Consider the following 6,375-nt stretch of genomic DNA (forward strand, 5'->3'; position numbering starts at 1 on the left):
TATAGACCTGGAATATAGCCGCTGAAAATATAGCCGTTGAAAATAGAGCCATTGGAAAAGTAGCTGCTGAAAATATAGCCGTTGGAGACATAGACTACCAAATTTAGACAATCCACTGAAAAACTGAGGTTGTCTAAAATGAAAAAAATTACACCATTGTGTATGTGAAGATATAGACTACCAAATTTACACTAGCCACTAGAGATGCTCTTACTCTTTGATCCAGCAATTTAGGGTTGCAAGAGATCATTTGAAAGTACACCCTGATGAACATTTTCCCATTAGAATTATTGCTCCCGGGGATGGTGATGATCCACAATATAACCTGACTATGATGAAAGAAATAAATACTCCCTCCATCCCACAATATAATATCCAGATATAAGAGGAGTGTTCCACCAAGCCTCCTCAGCGATTTGGATTTCTGACCGTTGGATCTGGCTGCTTGATGCGATCTGGGCCGTCGGATAGAGCCGCTGGATGATTCCGACACTGTACGAATGAATAGTGATAGAAAACGTCTGCCACCGCGCGTAATTACAGCGCCCCGCCAAGGGCATTTTCGTCATTTCGCGTCCTATGGTATAAAAAGGGCCCGCTCCTATTGCGCGACCTCCTCCCGCACTCGCTCTCTCTCTCTCTCTCTCCACACCCTAACCCGCCTCTCTGCCCCGCCGCCGGCCGCCGCCGCCGCGGTCGCTCGCCCAGGCACCCATCCCGCACTCGCGCCGCCGCCGTTGCCCCCTCTCCTCTTCCTTCCGCTCGGCCCGCGCCTCCCTGCCCCGCTGCCGTCCAGGGCCAGCCCCACACTGCTGCATCCTCTTCCTTCCACTCGTCCCCACAGCGACGGCAGCAAGGACGGCGCGCTGCGCCCGCCCCCTCCACTCCACCAGAGGTGCCCCTCTCCGCCCCCGTCCTCCTCGCGCTCGAGGACCCCCGGTCGCCCTCGGCCCCGGCGTCCTACCGCGTCCTGCTCGCCGTCCTCGCCTGCGTTGCCCTCGGTGCGCTTGTCTCCCTCTCCTCCTCGGTGCCCAGCGGGAGAAGCATGAGGCGTTGAAGCTACTGCTGCTCAGCGGGAGAAGCAGCAGCCGAAAATCGATGACGCCGACCCCCTCCTCCACGGCAGCGCCTTCGTCCCCGACGACACCCAGCAGCAGCCCACTCCCGGTACTACTGCCCCCCTTCTCTCTCCCTCTCGCTCATGCTGTGGTCAGTACTCCGATTATTACCGAAATTTCCCTCTCCAGTATGCTAAGCTATAATTTTCAGTAGTATTCTGCATATGACCGAAATGGTTTTTTGAGGACAGTGCAGCATGATGTCTGCACTTTTAATATGAGTGAGATGGGTTTTTGAGGATAGTTTTGGTTTTGGATTAAGTATCAATGAGATTTGCTGAGTCCGGGTCCAAGATGCTTGCTTAGTTGATTTAGAAGAAGAGTCTCTGCTCTGTTCTGGTCCTACACATGGGGGTATTAGGAGGATTCAAAGTTTTGATGCTTCTTGTTCTGGTGGAATCTCATGAGCTAGACGCATTTAGGTTCCGCTTAATCCTGGAATTTTTTCTTTCCTGGTTGAGGTGTGGCAATGAAAACATGGACCTCTTAGTAAAAAAGCTGCACGTTGATTCTTGTGCATGCTGAGGATTCATGCTACGGAAATAGACTACAGAGGAATCCATAAGGAGATAGTATGCAGCTTGCTCTAATCGGTCGATCTAAATTAGGGTGTCACTATTTTTCTTTGTGTAACAAAATAAACACATATCGACCTGACTACTTGTTGTTGCCATGGTTGATCTTCATAAGTAATGACATAACATGGAGAGCTTCCATGAGTAATAACATAACATTATTTTGGGCTTCCCATGTTGAGTGAGTTTTAAAGTTTTCCCTGTTTTCATCGACAGCCATCCAGTTTACGCTGAACAAATTAGTAACTCTTTATAGCCAAAAATTTCAGTTATGCAATACACCATAACCTTTACTATTTGATTTGCAGTAGAACTGGTTTCCTAAGTTGGGTAAATCAGTGTTGTTGCATACCCCCATGCAGTTTGTACATTCTTTTGTTGTTCAAATAGTTGTGTGAAGAAGATGGGTGTACTTGCGTATTATTATTTTTAGCTCAATTTCTTGCTTCTTGTGACTTCTATTGCCTGAGTGATTTCTCACATGGTTTCTCTATTGATTTGCAACATGGTTCAAAGGCTGTTCTGAGCATGTCAAGGCTGAAGTGTGCACTTCCGAGGTTTGATTTATGGGCCCTTTTGTTCCTGCTGATTGGTGTGCCGATTATAATCATATATGTACATGGCCAGAAGGTACTTAGAGAAGATACTTAGAGAAGAGTGTGCATCAATATGAAGTCTTGTCCTACTCTTCTAACAAAGGATCAGGTACAAGAAGCAGCAAAGTACCTTAAAAGCCGACAAGTACAATAGTAGTTACATTACCAATACGAATTTATCTTTGACTTGAAATTCTGAATCTTTTCTAAAGATGAATCGATGGTATTGCAATTTATCTCTGCCTTTTTCCAATGGATGCATGTCCATCCCCTGTTTCTCAATTGTGTGTTTCCTTACTTAGTCAAGAAACATCTAAATTTGATGGCGGGTATGCTGAAGAATATTTGAATATATAAATGCTTCCTTCTTTTGAATAACCTCGTACCCTTTTGCTAGATCAAGAAACATCTTAATTTCTCAGCCTCCATGGACACGGCCGAGATCCTTGACCATTGCTCATCGGGACATGTGCCATCTAGCACCAAAAACCCTTGTTTAGCTGTTCAGGTAAACCAGAAAAATCATGCAATTGCATCACACAGTAGACTGTGAATCCCAGGCAGAATGATCTTTGATGTTATGATGGACCCACGTGATGTACTGCTACTAAGTGAATTTTCAGTCAGATTAGCTCTAATATCATGTAGCTCCAGTCAGAGTTTTCCGGTCCAGTACTTGCCAGGGAATACTTACCTTGCCATTTGGTGTGATTATCTGCTCTTATGGGGCTGGTTTTGTACTGAGCCATTACTATTATATGTCTTTTGCTTCCTCCTGCTTTCCTTTCAAGAAGTATTATTTTCATTTTCATATAGGGCCTTTAAGATAGGATTCCATAATTGTTCATGTTCATTCCATATACTAATATATGATGTTTTTTTATATTATGTACTGCGTTTTGAACTTGCTATAGCTGAGACTGGACCGAACTTGCTGTATTGCAGTTGGTCCGGGATCTGAGCGCATCCGTCGCATTCGCTGTTCGTCGTCCAGTCGGCCGTAGCCATCCACAATAAGAGCCACACATACAAGGTTCTGAGCTTCTGATAAAGAAGACCCACAAGTTTCAGAAATAAGGTAGGAAAAATCAAAGGTAAAACATGCAGGCACATGCCTTCGGCAATCAGCCTTTTAAAGAGGTGTTCATGAGTGTACAGCTGCACACAAGGATTTGTGCCATGTGGCACTATCCATTTACCATTGAGTCCCTTCCTCCGTTTGGCAGGCAACCAGCCGAGCCTATTCTCGCTGGTATAAATCAAATGCTTGCTTGACACTGAAATTAGACCAGTCATCCACAGGACCAGTGAAGAAAGAAAAGTTATTTCTTCTTTTCCAGACCATTGGGAAGCTGTCTAGGTATTCAGACTTAGCAATAAAAGGAACACTCTGTATGCAAACGGTGTTCCGCACTGTTTTACAATCACATCTAATGACAGTTCCGAGCGACCGAAGAATCACAATATCTACGAAAAGTCTTCCTCTCTATCTCGAGCAGATCCTGTTGTAGCCCCTATTGTGCACTTGATTATGTGCCATTTTCTACAGGCGCTTTGATACACATCCAGTTAAAATGTTCAGGCGATTGATGACAGCACAGTACCTTAAAGGCCGGTAAAAGAAGTTTCTAAGAAGCGCGAACACTGTGAGAAGTAAGCTAGCCAAGGCAATATTTAGAAGCTTTCTTTACTGAATTTTGTCTTCCTATCCATGCTAACCATTGCAATCCATAACTCCTATTACCTGACAACCGCTTTTTTGTTTTACCAAGGTCTAAATATGCGCTAATATGTTGGCATACCGTTTCGGGCTTGGCCATCTGTTTTACTACACTATTTGTTTAATAAGCATCTCTAGCGGTAAATAGAAAACTAATGATCTGATCAACATTCTATTGAAGGAGTAGATCATCGATGCTTACAGCTGTGGGGCTCATGGAGCCAGAAGAGGCTGTCGGTGTCGGCGACCTTGCCGTCTTTGTCCTGTCCAAAGGTATACAGATTCCTTGCCTTGCCTCCTGACCCCACCCATGAACTACATCCATCCCCAACTCCGCTCTTATCTCTTAACTCCTTTTCCAGTTCTGCTATCATGGAAGATGTTACATAGCGATGAGTTTTTTCCTCCTTTAAAAAGTAGATGGATAAAAGATTTTAGTTCAGTTGTTGCTGCACTGTGGATACTTTGTGCATGAAGCTGATCCATCTTTAAAAAACTGGTTTGGTGTGTTCTATTTAGATGTTTATATGCGACAAGAATTCTTTGTTTCACTGTTCATGACTCATTACAACCGAACAGTAGCAAGGCTCACCCACCTATCATGACTCATTATATAGTTCATTTGTTTGAATACGAATCTGGAATTTGTAAACCACTGTGATAGCTAGAGCATAGTCAAGGGAGAGGCGCAGTAGTAGATCCATGGTGTCTGTTGCTGTATTTATAGTCCAGATGGGTGCGTGACAGATATAGACTAAAGTGTCGACCATAAACTACTATTTGTAAAAGCAAGGAACATAAACAATAGGTTGTTGTAGCTAGGTAAATTACTCTTTTTCAAGTTCACCGTCATGTTTTATTAGAAAGTACATTGTCTATGGACAGTGCATCACAGGGGATCGCAGTGAGGATGAAAGGTTTGGAGAAATGCAAAATGATAAAATTCAGACGTTGGCATACAGAGAACTATCAGGAAAACATACACCATCAATCATTCACCATAAGGACACAGCAGGGCAGTAGCTGAGTGCAGAACTAATTAAAATGTTGCTCCTGGATTTCTGTTTTTCTATACTAGAGATGAGTCTTAGATAGTCTGCTAGAGTAGCCACACAAACCAAGGGCTTTAATCCCTATAGCTGTAAGATGACATCTGGTCTTTGACTTTTCCCTCTTTATGTGTGAATAGATTGTCTGATTGTGAAATGCATGTACTTCATTAAGAACTTATGGTTTATAACATTAACACTTTTGAGCCATGACCTGACCTTATATACTGCTGCAATCAAAGAGCAATAACTTAACATACTTTGAACTGAACCAATGTTGCTTGGTCAATAAATGGCGTGCTGACTTGCTGGTTCAGTTTAGACATGTAGGCAGAAGCCAATAATGGCATGCCGACTTGCTGGTTCAGTATAAAGTATGTTAGGTTATTGCTCTTTGCTTGTTGATCTAACAACCAATGCTATGGTGTATAGGTCTCTGGACAAATAGGTGCAAGGAGGGCTTTGTTTGGTGCAGCGCAAGACAATAGCCAATAGATGTTTAATCTGCCAGTTAATAGAGTACTGAGCATGTTGGTTTGTCTGTTGTAACCCACTTCAGATGACGTATAGATTACTAAAAGTTTTTTAGTATTTTAGTATTTACCTTTCTTACATATATATACACGATTTACTACATTTATGTATATCTTACCTTTCAACTCATGGCCAAATTCACTTGATCAATTTTCAGTATCCAATCTGATGAATGGTTTGGAGTTTGGCTGCAAATAAACCTGAGACTAAGAGCATTTGTAAATAGCACCAATGCATAAGTAAATATTTCCCCGCACTTCTATTTCATGATTAGGCTGTCCCAGTATTTGATTACCAGGTATATTTTGGTTTGCCAATTTTGTATGGGATGTATCATTTTGTTGACCATTCGATGAGTTCAGTATACGGCCATCGAGCCAGATGTTGTGGTGACAGGGATGAGGCAACTATACATCTACTGTGAAAGACTACTCTATGGCCTTTTACTCGCTATCATTTAGCCATACAAAGCATAGAGGGATTATGTACACAAGTTGCCTTCTGTATGATTCATGTAATGTATTTGATACTTCTATAGTTTTATCATTGTAATCAGACAACTCGAGTGCCCTAAAATCACTGTGCATACTATTTCATTCTATTGTATTTAAAAATGATTATTCATATTTGGTTGCCTGTTGTTTGGAGGGTAACGCGTGGCAAGCCGCGGGACCAAAACGTTGGTTCCTACTAACTTAACATTACTTGCTTGACCAAAACGTTTGGACCGGCACCCTCGCGCGATCCCGATCTAATCATATATTATAAGTAGGATGAAGGGAG

The 6,375-nt window shown here is 42.8% G+C and overlaps 1 long non-coding RNA gene across 2 annotated transcripts; it reads left to right on the top strand.

Moving 5' to 3' along the window:
* The first annotated feature begins 626 nt into the window (after positions 1-626).
* Positions 627-5,859, top strand: LOC123069525 (uncharacterized). Of its 2 annotated transcripts, XR_006432604.1 has the most exons (7): positions 627-1,167; positions 2,210-2,398; positions 2,687-2,797; positions 3,235-3,367; positions 3,839-3,942; positions 4,191-4,282; positions 5,491-5,859. It is a non-coding gene; the product is annotated as an uncharacterized lncRNA (long non-coding RNA). The 2 variants fall into 2 exon arrangements; XR_006432603.1 differs by having other exon boundaries at positions 3,235-3,942.
* The last annotated feature ends 516 nt before the right edge of the window (positions 5,860-6,375 follow it).

The sequence above is a fragment of the Triticum aestivum genome, chromosome 3B (assembly GCF_018294505.1).
Source record: "Triticum aestivum cultivar Chinese Spring chromosome 3B, IWGSC CS RefSeq v2.1, whole genome shotgun sequence".
Lineage (NCBI taxonomy): Eukaryota > Viridiplantae > Streptophyta > Magnoliopsida > Poales > Poaceae > Triticum > Triticum aestivum.